Raw genomic sequence first — 27665 nt, forward strand, 5'->3', positions numbered from 1 at the left:
GTTAAAAAAAAAAAGAAAGTAGGGGGGGCACTGAGGTAGAAAGGTCCAAGCGATGCTGGAGGTGGGTAGTAGGTGGAGGGATGAGAGGACAATGGGGAGGGCTAACTAAACAAGGGGGGTTTAAAAAGCCACACAGGAATGGATTACTTTGAAAGTCAATTTAAAAAGTAAGTTAAAAGCCTGGGGTGATGGCTCAGTAGTTAAGAGTATGGATTGCTCTCACAGAGAATCTCAATTAAGTTCCTTGCACCCATGTTAGGTGGCTCACAACTGCCTGTAACTCCAGCTCCAAGGAATCTGAAGCCATTGTTTGGACTCCATGGGCAGCTACACTCACATACACACATACACTGCCACACACACCATTAAAAATAATGAATCTTACAAAAATGAAAAGATAAGTTAAAAAAGAATAGGAGCTAGAAGAACAGCCCTGTAGGGCTGGATGATCTCATCCCTCTAAGAAAGCACACATCATTAAACAAAAATCCCAACGCTAGGTGTGGGCTTCTCTTTATGAGCTGTTGCTCAGAGAAGCTCCAAAGTCCTTCAGAACAACACTGCTTCTGCCATCCTTCTCCGTAACCCACTAGAAATAACGGATAAGCCCCCTCCCCCCCGTGCTTTTGTTACAAGATACAGGGAAATCAAGCTTCTTCCAGCTGGCTGGTTGTCACAGTGACAAGAGGTGCTCCGCAGGCTATTGGGAGAGAAAAGGCATCAGCCGTGGACCCCAGCACTCTTACCCAGCCGTGGACCCCAGCACTCTTACTCAGCCGTGGGCCCTACAGTATAGATATGCACCCACTGGTATCCAATGGAAGGACTTTGACCATGGCAACCAATCATTCTCTGATTGACTCTGAACCTTTTCTACAGGTTCATATGTGTTATAATAAATCTAGCCAAACACTCATGACAAGAGGCCATAGGCACTCCAGGGAAATGTTCTACAGACATTTAGCTAAAGAGTCATGGCACCAAACTGCCTTTTAAATATTTGTGTTTATATCCATAAATGAGTCTTCCAACACTTAGCCTCAACCGAAGAGAAGTTGCCCTTCGCAATGAACTGGGAGAATGCAGAGACTGGTGGTTGCCACAGATGTTGACACTAAGTGACAGCCTAGTGCTCAGCTCTAGAAAGGACACTTTGTTACCTCCTCTAAGGCTCAGGGACCACTGTGGAAGACAGGGCAGAAAGAATCTAAGAGTCTGAAAACAGAGAGGAGGGCTCCGGGAAGTGCTGTCTTCCGGGGAAGGCGTGGCCATTACCATGATCTCACAGCAGCTGTAGATGCCTGCACAGCCACGTCTGCCATTATCATAGATCAGGGACAAATCCAGAGGACCACACGCCACCCTGACTATCTCTTTGCTGCTGGTGAATTCTGAGGGGGGGGCAGCCATTGTCTTCACTGATGGACCCACAGGTGAGCCCATCAAGCTCTGGTAAGTAGTCTGAGACTCAGGGTCACTCAGATGGCCCTGGTTAAACTCAGGGGACCACAAGACAAAACAAAAGAACACGGATGCCGCGAGGCAGGTGGGGGCCGGGCTACCAGGGGCAGGAGAGAGCTATGAGAGGGGGCAGGTAGGCGTAAGCAGACTCCATTATGTACAAGTATTAAATTGTCGAATGAGAAAATTAATAAAAGTTAAGTAAAAATAGATCACGACCAAACATTGGAAGAGTCCCATCTCACTAAGACTTCAGCGCTATTTGGCATGCCTTTTCTTCAATCAATATTTTCTTATCACACACTAGGTGGGAATCATCGTGTTGAAACACTAGCTCTGCTTTGAAGGAAATGACAATACAAAGCTACAGGAGCCTGGGCGGTAGCAATATAGAAATCTTCCCATTGAGTTTACCAGACAGTTTTGACTATGGCTTATGTTTTTACGTTACCAAAAACATTTACTTAAAATTTCATTACATTTTTCTGAGGATAAAGAATGCCGTTTTAGTAATATCGTCATATTAAAGTGTTATATTTAATTTTTTCTTTAAATTTCTCAGTTTATGTACGACCCCATCCCCAAGCCTGGGGAAGGTATGGTTAGCCTTTGACCTAATGCCTGAATCTCACAGCCCTTTGGAAGCTTTAGTGTCTGGGTTTGAGAGCCTTTCTGTGGTCCCTGGATGGCTTTATTTGTAGAGTCACTCGTAGGCTAGAAACGATATCATGGAATGTCTATCCAAAGCCACCTGATTGGGTGTCTATGAGGCTTAGTAGAGGTTGTCTACATTGTCTACGTTGTCTAGTGTCCTTACACGTCGGTTTAGGAAGCCACCACCAGCTACTCACTGCACGGTAAAGAAAGAGGAATGGATTTAGAAAGTTTCCTTGGTCTCGACTCTTCTCCTAGGTAGCTTCAGTTGTCAATTTGATAGCCCAGACTTATTGGAGTCTTAGTTGGGAGATTGCCTGTGGGTATGCCTATGGGGTGTTGTTCTTGATTGCCAATTGATGAAGGAGGGCCCAGCCCACTGTAAGTGGTACCATCCCCAGGCAGGGGGTCCTAGCGTGTTTAAGAGAACTAGCCAGACAAAAGCTCGACAATGAACTAGTAAGCAGTGCTCCCTCATGGCCTCTGCTTTCAATTCCTGCCTTGGTTTCCATTTATTATGGACTGCAGGGTGAAATAAACCCCTTTCTCTGAAGTTCTTTTAGGTGATGATGTTTATCACAGCAACGGAAAGCAAACTAGGAGAACCCTCAGTGTTCTCTGTCCTCTCTTATACACCATCTGGCAAGGAAGAAAGCTTCCAGGGTCCAACCCCAGTGTCACAGAGCTGAGCAGCGTCTGCACAGATGCTTATGTTGGGGTAACATTCCAAGAAACCAACCTTGCATAAGTCAAGAATATCCTAAGTTGGAAATGCATTTAATTCAGTGAACCTTCCTGAACACACAGCTCAGCAACACCGAACTCTGTGGAGAAGTAAAAGCTTCCTATGATTCCTGTGATTGCTTGGTTGACTGGAAGCTGCAGTGTGCAGCCTCTGCCTCCAGAGAGAGGGTTAGGTATCTCTTGCTTGCTAGGGAAGGGACCAAAGTTCAACCTTCAACGTGTGGTTTCTGAAGAATGTGTATTACTCCTGTATCATCGCAGAGCTGAAAAAATGCAGGTCAAAATGTTGTTAAGTCAGGACTATCTATCTGTGCCTGGAAGAAGCAATGGTCAATAAATGGCATGGTAACTATGATTTATTATTTCCATAACAAAGGATAATGTGCAGTTATTAGTATCTGTTACCTACCCCGTACATGTCAACTAGCACTGTACCATTTGGGAAGAAATTAGATCTAGAAACCCCCCTGTAGAAGCTGAGCATTGTTGGGTGAACGGAATGTGGGTGTGGAGAAGAGGTATCAGTGAGGAACCCTTTGGGTGCTGGGGACAGTGCTGGAGGTGTGAGCCGGATAAGCTTACCGTGTGGGGTGTGGGCAGCACAGAGCTGAGAAGCAGCAGGACAGTTGGAACGGAGAGTTTGTGTGAAGCAGATTTATACTGTTATCCCATCTTACACTTTTGGGAGGAGTTCTTCCAAGCACACTCATTTATTTCCTCTTCTTCGGTTCCCACCTTCAGGATCTAGAGTACACTAAGCTCGGACCGTGCTGCACAGCACACTGAGAGCCCACTGTCTTCGGCAGGCCCTCAATCAGTAGCTGTAAAAATAAAAAAAAAGTTTGGTTGAGTCTCAAAATCTGATGAAAGAGAATGTTGAGAATTTGTCTTTCTGTAATAAATAGTATGACTCATACCAAAAAGTAGTTATTTGGAATATTTCCATGTGTGTGTGTGTGTGTGTGTGTGTGTGTATGTGTGTGTGTGTGTATATATATATATACACATTTTTATACACACACAGAACATACATATGGATTTTCTACTAAACTAATGCTCTAGAACCACACAATTTCAAGAACAAAGACAAGTTTTTTTTTTTTTCTCTTTCTACTTGGTCACTCAAATGCAGCCCCTGGAGAAAGAACTCATATGAGAGCTACTGTCTGGATTCCTTATATTTCCACGAATGACCAGGAAACAGGGACCCAGGAATGGCAAGAACTTCCCTCAAGTCCCCAGTTACTTAGTGGTTGAAACATGCTCTCTGGCTCTTGGGTCAACATCTTTTGGTGGTCTTCCATGGCTCCTTGGATATTTATCAAGGCATCATATCCAAATATGACATGCAAATGAAAGTGAGCCCCTGAGATGTGCCCGAGGATGCTTGCTTTCTCTAGGCTGAAGGAGGCTAGATTAAATTGCTTTGTTTCTGGGTAGTGATGCAGATTTGTCTTCTTTCTTGGCTCTAATCTCTATTTTCACCCATTATTTTCTTGTACAAACTCCCAGATCTCATGCATTGCCTCCTCCTTTGTAGAAAATTTGCAAACGAAGAGACAAGCAACTGCACTCCTTTGGAAGACAAGGGCCGTTCTCCTGGCACCCACAGGCTCCCATCTTGGGTCACTTCTCTGTCCTGTGTGTCCCCATGCCAGTGCCTCCACTCTCTGCAGTATTTCTTGCATCTCCAGTCTTCGAGATCCATGGTCTAATTCTGATATCTGGTCAACCACGTTGGAAAAACATCCCCTGGAATTTCTATGCATCATATATGCTCCAGAAATAAATGAAGAGTATTTGAAAAAAAAAAAAAAGCATGGGGAGGGGATTAACAACCTTCTAAAGTTTACTTTAGGTTGATTTGTTGGCTGACCTCCTTGCACCTTTCTGACAACACTGCTATTGAAAACAGGCCTATCTCTCCCAATTCAACATGTGTAGCTGCATTAAATTCATGGCTGGTTTTCCACTGTGGAGAACTCTGGAGATTTTCAGGCCTGTCTAGCATTTGACTTCCTTGTTAAAAACCAGCATCTTTAAGGTTAGTTGAACATGAGGAAAGACACTTAAAAATTCCAGTTCATAGATTATTATAAAATGTTTGACAAATTTAATCAAAATCAACTTGTAAATAGTCAAAAAAAAAGTTTACCCGTTGTTCACCTGTTCCAACTTTTGCTGATAGCGTCCACACAGAGAGAAGAAAGGCGTGCATTTCTTCTGCATGAAGAGAAGTGTGTTTAGTTTTTTTTGTCTCTGGTGTTGATCATGGTTTCCTGTGGGCAGACACTCCCCTCACTAAATGCTAAGGGAACATGTTTAGAACTGAATGATCGTTATCTTGTTTTCTTTTCTCAATCCACGTTTCCAGGGGCTGGTGAGATGGCCTAGCGGGTGAAGGCTGCTGCGCTTGGCGATCTGAGTTGTATCCCAAGCCCCACCTGGGGGAAGGAGAGAACGGACTCCCACAAGAGCACGATGTCCTCTGATCTCTACACATGTGCCTTGGCACATGCATGCCCACCCTCCCAAATAACTGCACATTTTTCTTTGCAAGTCTGTGTTTTCTGAAGCCCTATAACAAGCCGGTGAATATGTATAAGGTATCTAGCTTTCTTAACAAAGAAAAGTCCGATGAAAGACATAATCATATTTAAAGGGGCAGAATGGCTTGGCACACCAGCAGTTTGGTCTTTGAAGAAGCTGGTGGAATAGTTGCCCCGCAGGAAACTATACACGAAATGGTGTCTCTGAAATTTCGAAATGAGCCACCCCAACTCTTCCTTCTTGCCTGTTTTAAAACTATGTGACAAAATCAAGAGAATTGGAAATAGATGGTCTTCCCATACTCTCCCCGGCTAATCCAGACCAGCTGGGAAAAATCATCTGACGGACAACGCATCAAAAATCAAGGCTAAAAGTCTGCCAGAGCTATTCATAGAATAGCAGATGTGGTGGGAACCAGCCCATGGCTTGTGTGTAGAGGGGTTACAGATAAAAATAGCACCCCAAAGTTTTCAAAGGTGATTTGCAACCCCCCAAGTATAGATGACCGCAACTGAAAATAAGACGCCAAGGGTGAAGTTGAAATGGCGACCTCTCTAGGGTCCCACAGGCTGAGAGACTGTTGCTTGAGAAAGAAGAGCTCCTGTCCTGCCCTGAACAGGCTGCACACAGCACGGAACGCTTCTTTTCTGACAAATTCTTAATATTCTTATCCTTCTTCCCTTCTGCTCCGTTCAAGAAAAGACTGTATGTTTCGAAAGCATTCTATTTTCTTTTCCCTCCCCCCTTGAAAGCCAAGTCCAGAAGACAAGAGATAGGCTTGGCGTCAAAATGAAATAAAACATGTTCTGAGTGCCCCCCCCCAATTTTTTATTGTATCTTTACTTCTACACAGTGTGTAGCATCAATGGGTTGTGGCTTGCAGCTGCTGAAATAGGAAAGTATTCTGAACCTGTACAACTCCCTCTCAGATCCTGTACAGATACCAAGACCACGGGATTTTACAATGGGTCTCTGTTTGAGAAGGGAAGAAAGCGTGTGGAAGTGACATTGTTTAGCAGTGTCCACTTCTCAAGTTCTTTGCATTTCGTCTGGGGCCTGTTCTTGATTAAAATATCTTTGCATGTCTCTTAAGTTTCTCTAGTCTGGATGGGGGGGAGTTGGAGTCTGGTGACAGGGTGGGACACCATTAGTGAGATTTCTTTTGGTGACAGACAGATGTAAATGTATCCATCTAATTCTCTGCTCTCGGGTCTCTGTCTGCAGATGGATGTTAATAATTAGCCGTTACATCTCCTCCCTCTTTATCAAATTGGGTTCTCCATAAATTCATCATTTCTTTTTTATTTTCTCAAAATAGCGGCAGCTCTGACAGCCTCCCTTTGTTCTTGTGTTTATAAATAATTTATAACACAGAAATATCTCTTCTTAGTCTTAAAACACAAACTAATGGAATAACACAACACACTGGTCCCAACTGCCTCCCACTGGGGGAGAAGAGTTGTACAGCTCTGTCCTTTAACAAAGGAAGCATGATCACAAAGAAGAAGAACCATTTTCTACTTGTATTTAATTTTAAAATTTTAGCACCGCTCTCTCTTCCCAGATTCTAGCGTAATATGGAAGTTTTAGAAGGCAGAAGCGAATTCCTTTATAATTTCTCTTCCAGATAATGTCCCTGCTCAAACTACCAGATATACGATGTCTTTCATTAGGCGACACAGAAAGGAGACTATTATTCAATTAAAACAGCCACAGATGTTAAAAAATGTATCATGGTACATTTATTCAGTAACTGTATGCTCATAACCCATGCACAATCTTTAAGTACCATATTATAAGGAATTGACCCAAATTAGCAATAAAATCCAATGTGTTTGCCCTCTACTGGGCAGTAACGATTGTGTGGGTTTCCTTGCATACCCAGTGGCCTTGTGGTCAGCTTCATAACTGTTTTATTTAGTCACTAATGCAGTGTTACAAGCAAATACGGATAGGATTTGTGCTAATTAAGGCAAATAGGGCCAAGTTGAATTAGCTTTCCCACGCTGAGGTCCTCTGCGGAAGTAGTTTTAAAATTCTTCTGCGGCTCTAGGCTTGCACATCGCATCCTAGGAGATGACTTAGGAATCATCATTTGAGAGCTGGGAAACACATTCAGGTTGTAGACAGACAACCCTCGTAACAATGCTGATGCAGAATGTCTAGGATGTCGTAGAGGTTGGGACTCAGGACACCTCCTTAATCAGCTGGTAAGATTTTGCACTGAAGCAGAAAAAAAAAAGAGCTTTATTTTCCATGTGGCAATGGGACACAGCACAGTGACAAGTTACTTACAGAGTTACTGACAAACAAGAGTGGCAACAGTAACTACCCATCCATCCTAGGATTTGCTTCTGAAACGTGGAGCAGACATATAACCACACCAGGGGAATCAAGGGGGAGACCCCTTACAGTACAGAACGCCAACGGAACTCATATCTCTACAGACTGGTTTCTAAAGTGCTTTTCCAAGCCCTAGGTGGCTACAGTGGAATCAAGGCAGGGGTGTGGGGGGGTATGTGTGCGCATGCATGGGTTTCTACCATTTAGGAAGTTGGAGGAGGAAGCCTCATCCACTGCCAGACAGGGGTCTCTGAAGAGTCTGGAAAAATCAACATGCCTTTAGGTTTGCACTAAAGGAAGAGACCAGGTTAGACCTGAGAGGAATCTGATAGGAATTCCAGATTGGGTCCTTCTCATGGTACCAACGGTCTCACTCTTGGCAAATGATTTTTTTTTTCAGTTAAAAACGGGGTGGAATTAGGACCCTGCCTTGAGCATTGGAATGCTTTTTTACAGAAACAACAGCTTCCAGCACAGAAACAGGATCCGTCTGCATTGGTTGGAGTGATTCAAGCATGAAATATTAAGAGAAGGGTATTTTTTTTTTTTGTAGAAGTAGTGGAGGACAAAATAATTATTGGCTTGTACTACAGCTTAACAATTAACAAGAAATGAAATCCTTTCTTTGGCTTAAAACCATTTCAACATTGAGCACTGTGGCTCTGCCCCCTCCTGTCGGCCCACCCACAGGATCTTTTCGGGCTCTGCCTGTGTCTTTGGGTGTTTGGGGGGCAGGGATGGAGAAGCAGACCTTGGACCAAGAGATGTGTTTCCCGAAGCACAGAGTGCTCTAATGTCTACTTGGATGCTGTTGCTCTGGAAATGGACATGAATGACTTGACAGCGTGTTTATGGGGACAGGCACAGAGAGACACGAGGGGACAGGAAAAGCACATTGCCTGCTCTGAGAGGGAGATTTCATCAAGACATCATGGTGTTGAGTCCAAAAGACAAAAAAAAAAAAAAAAAAAAAAAATACTGCCATCGTGAAGGCTGAAGGGATGCCAAAGAAAACGCAGCAGAATGTAACTAATGGATAATATCTGAGTTCATGATCATCTGGGGTCATGATAGCATCTTCAGGGACTGTAGTTTTCCTAGGTTCCGTGGCAATGACATTCGAAAGGACTTTTTCCATGCAGGCCCTAACTATTTGGCCAACTCTGTCCTTAGGTAAATAACTGGAGTTGCTCTGGGTTGTGTTAAAATGCTCTTATTAATTACCTCCTGTGGCCTAACATTCTGCCTTTATTACACATGTATTGCTGGGCTCTCCGCAATTACTGGAAGGCTGTATCATACACAGAGGCGTGTGCCTAAAACAATAGCAGCTGCATGTTTGCTTGCAGGAGTGTCAGGGGGAGACAAACACTGTTGGCTAGAACTGACTTGAAGCTCGTCATGAGGAAGTAAGGGGAGAGAGGTGATCACAGCACAGCCTAACAGTGTTTGAGAGACGTACAATCCTACATGGTGGCTTCTGACATGCATTTCCCATGGAAGAGGGGGAGGGGAGAATGGGCGCTAAGTAAATGAAGGGTGAATACAGACTCAATTGTCGTGTGTGACAAGACACTTTCTCTCTTTGTTTAATATATAAATCAGGAGCACTTATGAATTGATATTAATTAAAATAATGTATTTGCTTTCTTTCAACAGTAATGTCAGCCTTGTTAAAAAACGGAACACTAAATCTTCATTAGACTTTCAATATTAAAAATCTCGCATGAAATATGAATTAACATTTAACTTGTTGCTCATCAGATTAAAGGAGAGGAAAATGCAATAGATGCTTATCTTTAAGGACCATAGGTAAATGTGGCTTTTCTAAACCTGAGAGTTAGAGGATCTCCAGAGGCCGCACGAATCAGAGAGTCACCATCATCACCAAATAGGAATGACTGCATCCCAAATGATATTAGAGAATGCCGTTGCTTCCCCAGAACGAAGTGCATATCGAGAAGCTAATGTGTGGTGAATCTATAAAAAGTCCTATGGTAAAAATTTAGCTGATGAAGGTCCTTAGAGTTCTGTCCATGTATATGTAGGGACAAGAGCAGAGTCTTGAAGCTGTTCTGCATGCAATCTTTTCCACATTCAGGAAGATAAAGAAACACTCCAAGTATCATGTCTGAAATATCATGTTTTCTCGTTAGCTATGTTAAAATTTGGAAGCCAGTGACCTCTCCCGAGGGAACAGGTGGGGAAAAAAAAAGGCTTTCCTCATTCTCTTCAGATAGATGGACATCGAATGTTACCTCATCTTGTTTCTCTGCTGGTCTGAAATGAGAACAGACATAATTGGAATAGCCAGGCTGAGCCCTCAAATTGCATCCAAAGATACATTATGAAACGCCGAATGATCTTATTGGCAATGTGTTGTCTTAGGTGAAAGCTGCCCATAAATGTGCTTTCTTATAAAGTGCACTATCGATTTTATAATTAGGTCGCACCTGGATTTATACATATGGAAAATGCGGCTGAATTTTAGCCGGCTCTCCAGGGGAGTGGGGATGCACAGGAGTGGAGAAGCCACAAGGTGGTGGTATGGTGCCATGCATCTGTTTTCTACCGGACAACAGGGACAGGGGGTTTGTTTAATGAGCTTGCACTCACAAGCCTGCTCATCTAGTGAACTGTGACTTCTCAAATACCAACCTATTAATGTCAAAGGCAATACTGAAGGGAACAGTTCTGTTTGATTTAAAAAATACAGACAATGCGAAGTCCACTATGGCCCGGTATCTATCACCTATGGGGCTCCGTTCGTGCCTAATGCTTTATTTAAGCTAAGAGCTAGTTTCTAGATATCAGATTAATACGTATCTCCAGCTTTGCACCTTTCTCATTTGATTTTTTTTTTTTTTATCATCGGGGCTCACTGGGGCCGTTTTCATTCCCTTACTATAGCATCAGCAAGCAGGTGGATTAGAGATAACTCTCATTGTGCTTTGTTTTTCTCCCGACACTGTCATTAATCATCCCTTAAGCCACACTTCAACTTCTAGTAATCAGCACTGGCTGTTCCTGAGTGGTGTGAGAATTGCCTCTTGCAGTGTAATATGGAATTGGAAGCGAATGGCGGAGGCCAGATGCCTCTTCTGCATTTGCTATCCGTCTCATCATTTAGGTATTTATCCACCTTGGGCTTGTGCGGAGAGCACCTCTCTCCTTCCCATGAGGGCACAGATTGCAACAGAGGATCAGATTTGTTACCCAGGCTTTGGGCTTTGATTGCCCTCTTATAAGTTCAGGATTAAAGTGAAATTTCCCACAGGGCTATGCAGGATTTGCTAGCCTTTAACTGTTTAACCTGGCTGTTTGTGAATGAGAAGCTGGTGGTCAGCTATCCCATAGAGGATATTATGGTAAGCCGAGCCTGAATGGTACACATTCCGGCGTGTTCCTGTGAAGATGGGCCCACTTGATTCCAATTAGCTTCCTAGCTGATGCTGCCTGTATTCGCGAACACGGAGAGCAGGAACACGGAGGAGTAAAACGAGTCAAGGCACTCTTGTTTGTGAAATATCCATGTTGATTTCAAATAAGCACAAATGGACTCCTTTAAAATGATGACTTCTATTTATGCCTTTCTTACAGTAATTGGAGAATTAATTAGCCCTGTGTCAGGTTTTCTGTTTTGTGTAGTTGTTTCCTAGTCTCTAAGTTGTTTATCAATTCTAATCTAAGAAAGGTTTGGGTTTTGTTTTTTTTTTTCATTCTATAGAACTCCGAATATGAGCAAAGCAGAACAAGAGTTATTCATTTGTTTACTCTGCTATGTTCACAGTGAGCGTATGCATTAGGGCAATCTTAGGCTACGTACAGTGCTTACAGACACGATTCAGATTCTTTGTTGTTTCTGAAAAAGAAGAATGTCCTTCATCTCCCAAAGCCAAGCAACAGGAAATTGAGGGAAGAATTATTCAAAATCAAGTCCATATCATCTTCCCCCACCTTTGTTGTTATTTAGGCTTGGATCTACTGAAAGAGGAAATTTCAAAGATGCTAAAATGATTTTGGTCACTTCGGTGGAAAAGTGCGTGCCCACCCCTGAAGCTTGGCTGTTGAATTTGCTTCTTACCAGTCTAAAAAGAGAGGGTTCGCACCATGTGCTTCATCCAAAGAAGCAGAGTAAGGGAACAACACAAATATGGAATTTGAGAAACCACTTAAAACTTTGGAGCCAAACTGCAACATCTTGAACAACAACAACAAAAAAAACCATGAACGTTTTACTCTTCTGTACACCTTCCACTAAATTTTTAAAACTTAGTTTTGTGATACAGCAAGAAGGTGACACCTTAGTTCACATCAGCACAACAAAACAGTGCACATTTGTGCTTTTTTTTTTGTTTTTGTTTGTTTTTAAGGCTGGGTCATGGAAGATTGAAACATTAAAGTCTGAAGACAAAACCCCAAACCACTTTAAAATGTGCGGATGGAAATCCTCTCATAGTGGCTACTGCGGTGGCAGATGGACCATCGGAGGGGAGCTGATGATGGGGAAACAGGGAAGCTACAGGCAAGTGAGCTGCAGCCTAATTCGTGTGTTGTGCTGCACCGGGGTAAGAAAGGCTCTTATAAGGGAGCCTGATCTTCAGCCTGGTGGGAGCTTTGCTTGGGGTTAGAAAGCAAGAGCATGGCAGGGCTGGTGTTAAATATCTTTAACCCCATTTTTTTTTTGGCTACATCCTGCGGAATTAGGGTGCGCGCTCTCTCTCTCCCTTCCTCCATCCCTCCCTCCTCTCCTCTCCTCTCTCTCCCCTCTCTCTTTCTCCCTCTCTCGGAAATTCAGAGAAGGCTCCGGATTCACATGAGTGACTTTCAGCTGTGTGTTCTGCTCCTGAAGTAACCTCTTCATTCCCATTGTTTTAGTGTGAAATCATTTCCTCGGGAGATAATTAGGGTTGCTCCATTTATTACATTAAATGATTAGCATGCACTTGAAATGATCCAGTGTATTTTCCTTTATTGCTGATGACTCTTAAATATGGGCCTCCATCCTTAATGGTTAAATTAAGATTGTCTTGGCTTTTTGTAGCCGACTGTGTAGCCAAACAAGAGAGACTTTCTTTTCCAAACACAGGCCCAGGTGTGCTGGGGCTGAGGTCTATGTCTGAAGAGGTTCTATTCATGTAGCTGTCCCACCTGGTTCAACAAAGTGCTCGACACCAGTGCTTAAAGGGTTCCTCTCGCAAAGCCCCTTGGTAAAGAGGCTTTCAATGACAGGGTTTTGTCTGCATCCCTCATCCTACGTGTAGAGTCAGCGAGCTGGGCACAGAGACCCGAGCTCCCATTTCAACAGACTGCCTCACTGCAAAGGCATGCACATTATTTGAGCAAGTAATATGCCCCACCAAGCCATGGAAAATGATATTTTAAGAATTACCAAATATAGATTTCATTTGGATGCAAGTGCTTCTGCTGCCTTTGAACTAGCCTGGCTGTGTGACTGACAGTCCTTCCCAATCCACTGGAAAGTTCAGATCAAGCAGGCACTGTGTGTTAAGTAGGCAAGGGCCAAACAAGCTGAGTGCATCCCGTGGTTATCTGTTCAGATTCCCCCCACGGGATGGTAACAAGAAACGTAATAGCAGCATTCAGATCATTAGAAAAACTTAGACCCCTCCTTTAGCTGCAAGATAGAAGCGTGGGTATGTTCAGACTAACCCCGGTGCAGGATTACTACTTTCCCATTCGTCCACTCTCTCTTATTATGAACTGAACTTTAATAAATGTCACTTTGAAGAGGCAGAATTTTACATTGAAAGGAAAAAAAACCCTTCAAAGTATACAGCACAAAAATTTCCTGAAAACTTCAAATAATTGCATATTTTGGTGCTGGCGGGTTGTTTTCTGCTACCTAGTCGAGATGACTCAAGACTGTCGTTTTGTTCTTATTCATTTATGTAACTATCATATTCAAAAGCGTCCTTATTTTTAAGAGAACCGTGAGATTCTGCTGGGAGTTTAAGTTTCCAATAGAAACCGGAAAACAAAAAAGGCAAAGTAGAAAGGGAGAGAGAAGCTGGATGGAGCAAAACCAAGACCCAGCCCTGGGCACCGCCATCCACGTTCCCTTCTCCAATGGGGTCAGGTCTTGGACCATCTGACTTCCCAGTAACAATGAAAAAAAAAAGTAGCAGGAATCACGGAGTTCGTTAGCAAAATGAGAGGAGGAATTTAGTATTTCCTCTATGTAACACACTTACTACTTCTCTCTCATAATTCATATCCTTGGAAAAATTCTCTGTAAACAGTAGTTCACTTTTCACCGTTACAGAGAAGAGGAGGAAGTGGCAGGGGAGGGTCTGGGAACTCCAGCCTCGAGGAGGAAAGCCAGCCAATGCGGAGTTGAAAGAGATGGCTTTGCACCATAACACGGATGGCATCAACAACAAAAGGATCTTTTTGTTGGGCTTTTTGTTTTCTTGGGGAGGTCATCAGAGGACCCATACAGGGTTTCTTTCATAAAGTTATTTCAATGTTATACACTTGAAATGTTAGTGTGCTGGTTAAAATATCTAAATAACCTTAAATAATCCTCATGTTTTCCCATTCACTCAAACTGACGAAAGCGGTCCTGTTTTTGTCTTTCCTGTGATAGCCAAGTGCAGCTGGGTTCCGGCTGAAGCCCCTTCTGAAGAAAACAGCCGTCTGTCAGCTCCATCCCATATGGTCTTATTCAGGTTCACTCGGGGGAGACACATCATTGCAGGAGACGGGAGAGATCTCTGGATCACGCACGCTTTTTTTTTTCTTTTTAATTTTAAATCTGGAAAGTGATTAAGGCTCAGAGACGTCAGGGATTTGTGTGCACATAGGCAGTTGCTATTCTGGATTTCTACCAACCCCTGACTCCCTGTCTGGTGATTCTGTTTACACTGACAAATCCGAACATGGCAGGGTGATACACTTAGGTCTTCCTCTATCCTCCAGCTGGACATAATATTTGCACGCGGCATTCCTGTAGGATTAGGTGTGACCTTTCTTGATGCATGTTACCACCACGTATGATTTCCATTCTATGTAACGCAGATCTTTATTCAAATTACCTTAAGTGAATAATAGTCAAATTGTGTTATCCTGTAGCCAGCCGTACCAAAGGAATTTCTGGGAGCTGGAAACTCAGTTATTAGAAAGGCGTTGGCAGTCTATTGATGGCCTATTCATCTTTAATTTCTTCCAGAACTTCTGGGAGCATAATGGATGCATGCCATTCTGAATTCCAGGAGACATCTTATCCTCCATGAGTGTTGCTGCATTGTTCTACTGTGATGGAGGATTTTCCAGGAGGGGATGCCTGTAGGTCTTTATCAGCACCCTCGGAGGAAGACTGACCCACCCTGAAATGATAGAAAGCTTGAGAGGTTTAAATTGCACGTCTTTGTGGGACTCCGTGAGTTTCTTTGTAATGTATGTCTCCTTTTCAAAAGATGAAGCTATAACAGTATCAGGAAAGGTGTCAATGACTGAACAGCTCACTTTTTTAAAAAAATGCTTAATTGAGAGCATTTCCAGTACTCATAAGAATCAAAGTTTCTAGCCCCCCCTTTTCTGTAATAACTTATTTAAACACTCAGGGCTGTGGCTCAGATTTCTACTTTGTTCTGACTTCACAGACTTTATTCTGTTGCTCACATATTTATTCTTTATTGTACCCAGCACTGCCTCTGATGTCTTAGAACAGCCAAAGTGAAAACCAGGTTATTGTGCAAAACACATGATTTTATTCATTTATCAAGTATTTGTTTTTTATATAAGAAACCCTAAACAATACACGGGCCAACCCCCCAAAATGCTAAATAAGAAAGCAAAAACTTCAAAATATGTTCTCCCACCAGCTGTTTAATGATCCAAATAGGTTGTTTCAGAGTCACCTGTGTTCTCTGTGTTATTCCACGGATTCCCTCACTGATTTCACCTCTTAGAAACCTGATACTTTATATAAATGCATTTTTCTTTTCTTTTTTTTTTTTTTTTGGTATTTTTCTGAAGATGGAAGTTTGGCTTCTCCCAGCAGCCTACTGTGATGCTAGATATTTATCAAGACAACTGGAGACCTCGAATGATACCTTTAGTGATTTTTATCACATTAAAGATAGCCTTTTCCCCCCAAAGGAAATCTCATGAATAAACATGAATCCACAAAAAAAACGGCTAAGTCCGAACTTTTAAGAGGCTGGCATTCTCCCCAGTGTTTTAGGCTTAAGGGCCAATGTCTGCAGTGGTTGTGCTTGACAGACTGGGATAACCCAACTTCTCTTTATCGGAACTTTATCCCAGAGTTTTCAGTCTAGGAAAATTTTTTGCATGCACGAAGAAAAAACAAAGTAGAACTCAAACTATATCGGCAAATGATAGTAGTATACTACCTATTAAGTTTCTTTTAAAGGGGCTTTTAATTTTGTATTTATTCATTTATGAGAGTCTGCTAATGTCAACCCACAGAGGAAAAAGAGCAATTCAGTTACTATAAGGATGATGGTATCAGCAAAAGGAACCCAGGCTCTGGGACTACCACACTTTGCTCTTTCATCTGGACCCTGTCAGAAGAGAATGGCATACCTATAGCCAAATAAGGGGTATTTGACTTTATTATGGTACTGTGTCAGCCCCGGAAAGGAAGATTCACAGAAACATACCAGTGTGTGTCTCCATTTAATAGATGTAAAAGACTGCACACTCACAATACATAATTTAACTGTGCAAACACAGGCTTAGGCGCGTGATTCATCCATTTGCAATAGCTTGAAATTCGTTGAAAGGGTTTTTAAAGACTTTATTGTCTAAAAATGAATATTTGTAATGCTCTAAAGATAGAGGTGACTTACCCATTAGACCATGATATTTTGGGCCAATAAAAAAAGGAAATGAAAAGACATATTTAGAAAAATTTCTAAGTGGGGTTTCAATAGACTTTTATCAAGATAGGCACTACATCGTCTGCATTGATATAACTCCTTTTAGAAATGCTTTATCTGTAAGTAGGTCCATTACGTGTGTGTGTGTGTGTGTGTGTGTGTGTGATTGCTCATGCATGTTTATGTTTTGTGCTTGTGTGCCTACACACACAGGCACATGTACTTAAAGCCTATGGAGCTTTGTTTTATGTGATTTTTTTTCCATAAATGCTAATTAAGGCATTCATCTATTTTTTGTTCATTTTTTTGAATTCACACGAAAATATTTCTTTTAAGATTAAGTGAAAATGTTTTATATTTTGAATCAGAAACATCAAAATTCATTACGAACAAAGCCCCGGCATATTAATCTGTCTGCCAGTTCTCAGCCCAGTGTGAATTCATCTGCTTCTAAGTCTCAAAAGTGGATATCAAAATAGAAATACTGTCACAATTTCAGTAGTTTTAGCAGATTTTCCTTTTATTAAACACATGAACCTTGATTATTATGAGATGCTTGCAGTCTGCATAGCACGATCAGAAACAGGAATACTTGTGCTCCCGCAGTCTACTTTAGATCCGTGTGAAGAAGTGTCATTACATGGAAGGTTCAGAGATCTTTCTTAATACATATGTACTCAGAGATACATTTGCCTTGAGGGAAAAACAAGGACAAAATGTCCTAAGACATGCTAAATACGTAGTTGCTTAATTGCAAAGCCAAAATAGATTCCACATAGCTTTTCAGAATCCAAGACGGTTGCTTTGTCTGAGGCAAAGGGAGACATGGGGGGGAAGGGGCTAGACATTTCATTGTGACTCGCTCCAGTGTTGAGTAACCTTGTAGTTAACTAGGCATTGAGTCGTGGCCCAGAAAGACCACTGCCTATGATCTGCCTGAGAGGCTGATGAGGACCCAGGCCAAGGCTGAAATGTCACACTGAAAAGATCAGGGAAGCCAGGCAGTGGGGGTGGATGCTTGTAACTGGGGCAGTGCAGTAACAGCCGTCAACCATTTATCTCTCTAGCCGTCACAAACCTGTGCACAGGAAATAATCAATGGAGCAGAAAAAAAAAAACAACCAGGCCTAAAAGTTAAAAACATTCAGGACCAAATCATACAGAATTGCCTCTCACCCCGAGTTCATAATTCTTTTATTAGCCTCAAATACCTTTAAAGGCTGATTTTTTTTTTTCTTTTTAAATTTCACAGCAAACCTTTGCTCATTTCCCATGGTGCCAGAAGAATAAATTCACCTGTGAAATGTCCATTTGTGGGCAGCTGTGATTCTATTTCACATTGACTTCTTCGGGAGCTACAATAGCATTGCTCTTTGCCCGTCTGATTACGGTTTTGGCTGGCGTTCTGTGTGTTCGGTCTCAAGCAGAGCTCTTTATTTGTTCAAAGCTGCCTTCGCTCCCTGTGAGTTTATTTGTTTGTTCACTGGCCAAAATGAGCACCCCTCTCCGGGGATTCCTGTCCCATGAGTGACTCTGTAACAGAGTCCAGATGCCATGTGAGGGCTTGTGCTATTTGACAAACAAAACCAAACCCGGAACTGCCTGGGAGTTGTTGATGAATCTTTCCATCGGAATTACATTTGTCTAAGTGGCAAAGATGCAACATTTGCTTTTCTGTCAGTGTTTGAATGTGCAGGAGGCAGGTTTAATTGCTCCCCATAGGCAGGAATTTGGCAGAGAGAAAGCAGTGTATTTTAATCGGTCTGTCTAGCTATATTTTAAAGCGACCCTTGCTACAGTGTCTGCATATTTGCGTTGGCATTAATAGAACGAAAATGTGTATTGGATGTGAAAGGTGCTTTGATGGTAGGTAAACATATTTATTTTCCACCTGATTCTGCTCGCTGTACTTCTTCTGCCAAAAAGGCAGCTGAGGGGGCGGTGCCAGCATCAGGGCACGTTAAGAACCCAAGCCCCATCTTCAGGTTTCAAGTGCAGGGTCAGTTTAACTGAGCCTCACGATGTTCAGTAACAGAGGCTTTTGTTTGTATGTGGCAAACCAGCTGCAAGGGAAGCCAACAAACTGGTTACTTTTAAAATGGATTTCTTCCTAAAAAAAACCAAAAAAACAAAAAAACCCCAACAATTCATTTTGCATGCTCATCATCACTCTATCTCTGCCTCCGTCTCTATATGCAACACAAGACGTAACTGCTTCTCTGTCCAGAGGAAAAGGGTCGAGAAGGTACAGTGCTAGATGTCCTGCAACATACTGCGATTTGTGTTTCTTTATAAACGAAGTCCAAAATTGTTGAACAGAAAAACGTTTAATTCACTTGGTGGAACACTCTCTCCGGATCCCGACTTCATACCCGGAGAAGCTGTCTTCCCTGAAAATGAACTGCTGTTCAAACTTCCCTGTGGCATCCTTCCATTGAACATTTGCTGTGGTTTTTTTTTCCCCTCAGCTATGCTGCACTTTACCCAGACAATTCTTTCTCAAGTTCCTCTTGCTTAAGAATGAAATGGGATGTTGAGGTGGGCAAACAGATAAAGTGGACACCCCCTTTCTTGTCACAGACTCTAGAGAATCATTCAGCTCGGTCTCTAACAGTTCTTTTTCCAGTGAGAGGGGAAAGCAAGTGCATGTACTTTACCCAACACTGCCCTCGGTCGGGTCATTTGGTTCATGGGCAGTGCTACTCTCCCCCTCATCCCCCAACGGACACAGCATTCGTTAGTTTCCACAAGTGTTTGAAGCGGTTAGTGGTCTAGGATAGCAAGAAACCAAGTTGACTGCTTTTTCAAGAAATGAATTACGTGCCTAAGTAAAGATACCAGAGCCTGCTGTGTGAGGAGATGCTGGGAGCAGAGCAGGCCTCCTGCCTTGACAGTTGAGAGAGAGAGAGAGAGAGAGAGAGAGAGAGAGAGAGAGAGAGAGAGAGAGAGTTTTCTAAAGACTTAAAGAATTTCTCCCATTTACTTCTCAGTCAAGAATACTTTCCTAACGTTGAACACCGTACCCTCTATTACCACATTTATTATAGCAAAATGTGAGAATGCGCTAGCGGTGGGTGTTTTGTTGTGACATCGGAACTATTTGTAAATATTGTTCACAGCTTTCTTAGCATATTTTAGCAAGGCAACATTTCAGCAAAGTGTAATTTACTGCACACGATATAGATGGTGAGCTTCCCAACCCCCTTGCTCTCAGTGTCCCCACACAAGTAAAGTGGTACTGGGCAGATTAGTTCAGTGGGGGGAAGAGTTCAGGCTACGGTTCTGGAGCCTGTCCCTGTCCCTCTGCCTTGAGAGACTATCAGCAAGAGACCTGGCTTTACTTGATGTCAGGGCTCCAATTCTATAAGTGGGGCAGAGGAAAGAGTATGATTTCCCCCTCTGTTAGTGTGCTGTGAATCCATTTACATATATATACAAGCATGCATGTATGTATTTATGTATATGTGGATGGAGGCATGCATTTTTGTGCAGACAGGTTCCTTTGGTTGGCACATGCAACCTCATTCCCACCTTGCATACTATTTTCTTTTTCCGTGTGAATATATATATACATATATATACACACACATACATATATATGTATGTATGTAAATATAAAATCACCTTTGCTTCAGTTGGCTAATTTGACTTTGTCTTAGTCTTTTAAATTTTCTATAAAGCAGAGGTCTGGGAGGAAGTAACAAGATGCTTTCCTTTCTTCTCTTCTCCCTACCAGCTTTTAAATGATAATTAACACACATTGTACTCACTGTAGTTTTATTGTCCTTCCCCCATGCCCAAGATGTCATTTGTGAAAGTAAATAAAAAAGACCCGTGACAGATGATTTGGAAAAATTGTTGTGTTCAGACACGAGTTGATAGTGAATTGGGAAAGCCAGTCTGCTCTCAGTAGAAAGGCTTGTCAAACTTCAGCTGCCACCCCACTAGCCTCCTCCTTCCTTTCCCATGTATCCTCTTCCCCCCTTCCCATATCCCCATGCCCGAGTCCCCTTTTAACGAGAAGTTAGGCTAGCTTTATATAAAAGCTGTTGCTGCGGTGTGCCCACAGTGGTCTGGGTGGACGAGTTGCATTTTAGACTCACTGGTTGTAACTTAATGTTAACTCTCAGAAGCATGTAGACCCCTTGCCATTTTATGAAGCGTAAAGAGCTGAAATTCCTTGTCTAGACTACATAGTCACCGAGAGCTTGGCTTCCAAGCGAAGCCCTGAGCCACTTCGGAAGGTTGGCATCAGAGCATGTGCTTAGCACCCATCAGGTTCTTGGGTTGGACCCAGCACCACAAAAGGCGCAAACAAACAAACAAAAATGGGGTGCTCCTCTTTCTTTCCACGGTCCTTTTACAGTAAGCACTCTGATAATTAGCAAGAGTCAATACTGCTTTTCCGTCTAATTTTTTTTTTTTTTAACCATTTTCCTAGAAGCCAATCCAGAATAGAAGCCAATCCACTAACAAATGCTGGGAACATGATTTCTGACACTGACTGTCTTTGGGAGATTTCTTCTGCCCCCTGGAGCCCCACAAGCAAGACGGAGTCTGTGACTGAAGGTGTTTGCTAAGCTACTCTTTACAGAAGTTAGCGCTGATCTCCTGGGCTGAGGGTATGAGGGCATGTTCAGTGGTTCTGAGAGTCCACTGTGACTCCGCTCTGTCCGGACCAGCCTCAACGGGAACAGCTGAGAAAGGCTGACTCAGCAATCAACGCCTGGTTTGCTATTTGGTTTATTCCTTCATATAATATGTAAGTGATGACCAACTAGACCCTCTCTAACTGTTCACTGCAGCGTGTTGCTTATGTTGTGTATCAATAAACCACACTGGGTCTGAGTACAGTTGTGTACTCCCTGTGAGCTGTACTTCTGCACTTTGCACAATCATACAAGCTGTAGCACTTCCGTGAGAAAGTTTCTGCATATGGGCTGGAATACTCTTTAGTCTCCTAGCTAAAATTTTGTGCCAATTAATCCACTATTGTGTGAAAACTAGCAGAATATGAAAATAGTTAGCGCATGCCTCCCTAAAACTGGGCAGATGACACCCAGATGACACTCAGACTGCTGATTCTGTTACCTTGTCCCTTGGGACAACTCCCAAAGCTCAGACACATGTTTTGTCATCAATGACGGTGTCTGAACTCCCCAGAGTCACCCGGATACCCACCCCGAAAAGCATCTTCAGAGAAGCCTGACCTCACCTCCAAAGTTCATTTGCTAGACAATATGAAATTTAAACTGAAATGGAAAGGCGCTTAAAAAGATCAATAAGTTCAACGGAGTTGTTTCCAGACAGGTGTTTTCTGTCGAACAGATGAAAACTTGGTGTTTTATAAAATAGCCTCCGCATTTGTAAACAGCATCCCTGTCCATAACCTGTAGATGTTCATTAAGATGACCGTTTAGGAAGCTTTCTTTTGACGTGGAGCACATAGCAGTCCGCTTGTTACCACCCTTACCTAGTACCTCATCCCCTACTCTCCGAGAAACAAAGACGTAGATCCTCAGGCGGCTGAGGCACATCTTCCTCGGCAGCAGCGGAGTGATTGATTCTGTGTGACCATTCTAATGATGCCAGCACAGATCTCTGCCCGGCGGAACCCAGCAAACATCCAACGGCTCACGAGTGACTTCCAAACATTCTCTCCCGCTCCTAAGTGAAAACCCCCACAGAAAAGACCCTCAGTTTACATATAACGTATAAACAGCAAAGGTGTGCTGTCTTAATTTCCAGTCAAGCCCTCCAGACATCCTCCCTGGCGTCAGTATTAAAGCAGGAACCAGGGCAACATGCTCCTATTCGATAATAAGCTATGGAAGTTGCATGGGGTCGAGTCTCTAGGAAATCCCCTCTTTCTTTGAAAAAATGTCATTGGTAAGATAGGAGATTGGCACCACAATGAGCAAAATATAGTGCGGGCTGATACGCGCTGTCAGGCAGAATTTGGTTTGAGATACTGACTTTTGTCTGCATGGTGTCTCCGTTCCAAAGAAGATGGAAGGTGCAAAGCTGGAAGTTTCCAGTCTCTGGTTAATGTGGTCTACACAACTGAATAATGTATAAGGAGACGTTCCTTTGATAATGTCACAATTATTCATTGTACAGCCATAAACTCAAATATTCACATTAACAGCTAGGTATTATTTTTCTTCTCTGAAATTAAGTGAGCGGCATCAGTGGTCATAAATGAGAGCATTCATCAAAGGCGGAGCCATGGCAGAGGATTAAGCGAATGCTGATGAACTGTCCAGATTCCCATAACTTGGAATGGAGCTGCATTCAGCATCCCTTTATTATCCATCTGCCACATAACAAAAAGTCTCCTATATTTAATGCAGGTTTGCCCTAGGCCACGTAATAGGATTAGGAATAATTTCTACAAATTTACAAAAACAAATCACATGGGAAGGCTTAGAATTTGCTAATAATTTCTCCATAGTCGGGAGATCAAAGGTATATAAGAGTCCCTAGCCAGGCGGTGGCTTGACCCTGGCAAGGCTTTCTTAATGAAAGGGTTAATCTTCTCCAAGGTGACCATAGAGGAGCAAATGGTGTGACCAAAGGCAGATTCATTCCCCCCTCCCAAACAAGGAAGAAAACAGTCTGAAAAATACAACATTTACAGAATCACACCACATTTTCTGGTCTGGGGGAAAAAAAAATATAACAGTGTGAAACCTCACTGAAAGGAGGCAAGACAAAGAGAGAGGGCCGGCTGAGGAACAAGGCCCATGAAGATCAAAACCCCTCCCCAGTGCCTTCAGGAATAAAAGAAATCAGGCTGCTTGCTTCTCCTTTCAAAGCTTTTCCCCCATTGTGGTCAGGTGAGTGAGGGCTGCCATGTGTCCCTTAGTTAGCTCACTCTTGCTGCTTGTCTTGGGCCTCCTGGAATGGCCAACATGGCGAGGGTGTGCTCACACCAAGCCAAGCAGGCACTGCAGGTGTTCCTCCTTACAGACCTGCAGACTGGGATCGGAAACTGAATCCTTACACGGACTGTCCCTATTCTTGAAGGGAAATGAAGGTGAACACAGGCGTATTAAAAATAATGAGGGCAGCTAAGACGAACGGGAGGCTCCAACGTCATCCATAGTCTTCCTTTACTAATTCAGACAAGTGACCAAATTTAGTCCCATCTCCCGTTCTACCTTTCCTTCCTTGACGCTGTAACAAGGTAGCAGGATCACAGCCATTAACAACCTTGCCTGCCCCCCTTTCCTAGTGATGGTTATGGAAATCTCTTGCCTGCCCATGTAACATCTCTCAGGACATACTGAAGGCAGTGCTGGCTTCTCCGTGTAGCACACCGACTCATCGGACAAAGGGGCTACATATAGAACCTGTCAGTGCACAAGAGATGAAGGACAGTTGGGGTGGCCTTACGAGAGGGTAAGTTAACCCTTTGATGGAGGTGAGACACTTCCTGTTATTAAGTCGGCCTGGGAATTGGTCCAGCTAGAGGGGTATCAAAGGTGCTCATGCATGCATGTCTGTCACCTATTGGCTTTTGAAAAAGAGATGCAGACTGAGATTGGAGTTCTTCACGGAAGGAGCCTAAGAGATCAGGCTGAAAGAATAAGAGGAGACACTCAGCAGTCAAAGCGCTGACCTCAAAGGGAGGGACACTTGCCTGTGTGGACTTATATTTTCATTTTTGCTCTTGTCTCATGGTAAGAGGCAGACTCACAGACTGACCTCTCTGAGACGTGAATAGTCTCAGAGCAAGGACTATTTTCCTGCTCTGCCCACTGAACGTCCTTTTTCTACAGTGGAGGGAAAAATAGGTATTGACAGTTCCAGGGCCTCCTGCAGGACGTTGGCCAATGACACTTCTGAAACTTCATATGCTCATTGCTCTATTCAGTGTAAGAGTTCTTGGGTGCAGCGCTTGTGGGGAAGAATGGTTGGTCCTTTTGACAGAGACTTGAAAGAGGACAAGGTGTACTTTGGTACCTGGGACTCCGAGTTTTATGGATATGCACTCCAAGGTCATGGCTAGTCAGTGTTCAAATCCAAGGCTAACAAGTTGAATTTATATCCATTCATAGACAGTTTTGTAGTTGGTAGGTGCTTTACATGTATGGGCATTACACTCGGTGCTGCACTATTCTAAATGGTATGCTGATATCCTCCTCAGTTAATCCTGCCACTGAAACATATTTCTTGTGGGGCATAGTGATTCTTGCCTTTACTCCCAGCACTCAGGAAGCAGAAGCAGGCAGACCTACGTAGCCAGCTCTAGATCTGGCAGGGTTACTATATATGTGAGACACTGTCTCCAAAATCAAACAAACTAAAAACCATAAAGGATTTTTAAAAAGGAAATTATTTCTTGTTTCTATCCCATGACGGTTAGGTTTTGTCAGCCTGACATAAGTTAGAGACACCTGAGGCACCGAGAAGAGGGAGAGCCCCTGAGGAACTGCCTCCATCAGATTGGCCAAGGGTCATGTCTGCAGGTGGTCCTGAGCTGTATAAGAAAGTCAGCTGAATGTGAGCTGGGAACATTTCTCCAGATCTCTGCTTCGGCTGCTTCTTGTTCTCTGATTGGGCTTCAACCTTGGCATCCACAGATGAAGGTATAAGCCCTTTCTTTGTCTGAGTTGCTTTTTGTTGGAGTTTTATCACAGTAACAAAAAGCAAGCTAGGACACACCTTCACTTCACTTTACAGAAGAGTAAACGGGTGCTAAGGGGAGCGAGGCAATCACTTTAACCTCATGCTTGACAACTGGCAGAGCCAGGCTTTGAACTTGTGCCTTACACGAGACTGTCTCTTATTTCTCCATTCTTTTCTGGCCAGCTTTTGTTGTAATAAAAGAGGGATTATAGAGTTAATTGAGAGATAGATTTTGTTTCTATTTTTCAGATTATTAATTTGAGGTTGTGAGACAGCACTTGGCTTATTCTACATTGTAGGCAACAGAGCCTTGATCAAAGACTCCAAGTGCCGGCCACCAGCCTGCGCATTTGTCCTTTCCTTAAAGCCAATGTTTTCCTATTGCCTCTCTCTTAACATCAATATCTATCAATTCCTCAAATGGACAGCACACATGTTCTTTCATTCAGCTTATTATAGTGTTAAATTTGGGGGCTATGAAGATCAATAGAATTCCTTAAGGTACAGGGAAAGGTACAGAGAGAACTGCAAAACATGAATGGAGGTCTATGTCTCATATGCTATAATAGTCTCAAAAATTCATCAAGATAAAATCAAGACTTGCTTCATGAAAGAACCTGTATTCAAAGACTGAAACCTTGACCTAGGAATTGAAGAAGATATTTTGAATAGATAGGAGTGAGGATTGATGATGCATTGAGGGACTCGATTTAACTCAGTATAAATATAATGGATTGTACTTCAAAGGAAAGTGTAATGTAGTGATCAGTAAGGAAGTTCTGAATGTGTGAACTGTATTTTGGGAATGGCAGAAATAAAATAGATTTGGAGATTGATGCTGAGGTTAAGGTGTGGTTATGTGGTATGTGAAGAAGCCAACTCACATTTTTGAGGCTTTTGTGGTTGGATAAACTCACACTAAAATGAGGAATATGTATAGGGGGGTAGATGAGAAACTTGCTTCTATTTTCAACAAGGAGTTTTTATGATTGTTGGATACCCAGGTATACTTGTCTGAATGACTTTCAAAGTAAAGGTATTGAGCTCATAAAAGCAAGTGTTAAATGAAGATGTGGGTGCATATGTGAAAAGAAGTCATGATGAACTTGAGATGTTTTGAAGGATAATGGATGGGGAGATGGGAGGGTGGCGTCACAGTGCTTCAGGAGAAGGCAGAGTAGACGTGTCTGCAAACAACATAAAGGGGTGTTTGCAGAGAAACAAGAACATGTCTGATGTGGGATTTCCCTCTGTATGCCGGGAATACCATTGGTTAATAAAGAAATTGTCTTGAGTCTATAGCAGATCCGGGCAGAACTTAGCTAGGTAGAGAAAACTAAACTGAATGCTGGGAGAAAGGAGGCAGAGTGAGAGAGAAGCCATGAAGCCCTGCTGGAGATGGATGCCGGAACTTTACCTGGTAAGCCACAGTTATGTAGCAATACACAGATTACTAGAAATGGGTTAAATTAAGATATGTTAGCCAATAAGAAGCTAGAGCTAATGGGACAAGCAGTGTTTTAATTAATACAGTTTCTGTGTGATTATTTTGAGAGTCTGAGCTGTTGGGTGGGAATCCACAAGCGGCCTCCTTACCACAAATGTCTAGAAGAAAAAAAAAGGTTGTGAGATAGAAGTAGAAGACAGGTCAATGACAATATTTAGAGGTCAGGGAAATAGGAGGTAAATAAAAAACTGTCAGAAGGAGTACAACATACAAGAGTGGGGGTTGCAATAAGAGTAACTTTATGTGCCATGTGGCAGGAACTAATACATGAACAAGTGGGTATGAAGAAAGACAGAGGGTATGTTAAGATAACACACAGAAGATGAAACTGCATGGAATGGCTTCTTTGGGAAAAGGCTCAGGGGATAATGTGTATCTTTCTAAACTGGCAGAAACAAGCAGAAAATTGTCTTAAGGTATTTATGCTATAATAAAACACCATGACCAAAAGCAACTTGGATAGGAAAAGTTTTTATTTATTTATTTTTTATTTTTTTATTTTTCTATTTCAGCCTACTCTCAGGCCACCCTCCATCACTGAGGCAAGTCAAGGCAGGAACCTGGAGGCAGGAGCTGAAGTGAAGCAGTGGAGGAGCTTGGTGGCTAGCAGGAATGATAAAACTTGAATGAGGGGAAAAAAAGTCAGTTGCAGAGACTGGAACATTCTAGAACTCTGATGTTATTTCACCATTAATGGAAACAGCGTTTATGCACTGGTCATTTCATAAAGTGAAGCCATTTTCTGAATGACTCTCCTAGCCCGAATGTGATGGGAATTCTCCTGAGAGCTCAATGCTATTTACTATTTTAGTTACATCAGAAAACTAGTTGTACATTTTATTTATTTTGTTAGTCATTTTTAGTACAAATCTGTACAGCTGTTTAAAAGATAGGCAAGGCTAACT

This window comes from Microtus ochrogaster (genome assembly GCF_000317375.1).
Source record: "Microtus ochrogaster isolate Prairie Vole_2 chromosome 14 unlocalized genomic scaffold, MicOch1.0 chr14_random_1, whole genome shotgun sequence".
NCBI lineage: Eukaryota > Metazoa > Chordata > Mammalia > Rodentia > Cricetidae > Microtus > Microtus ochrogaster.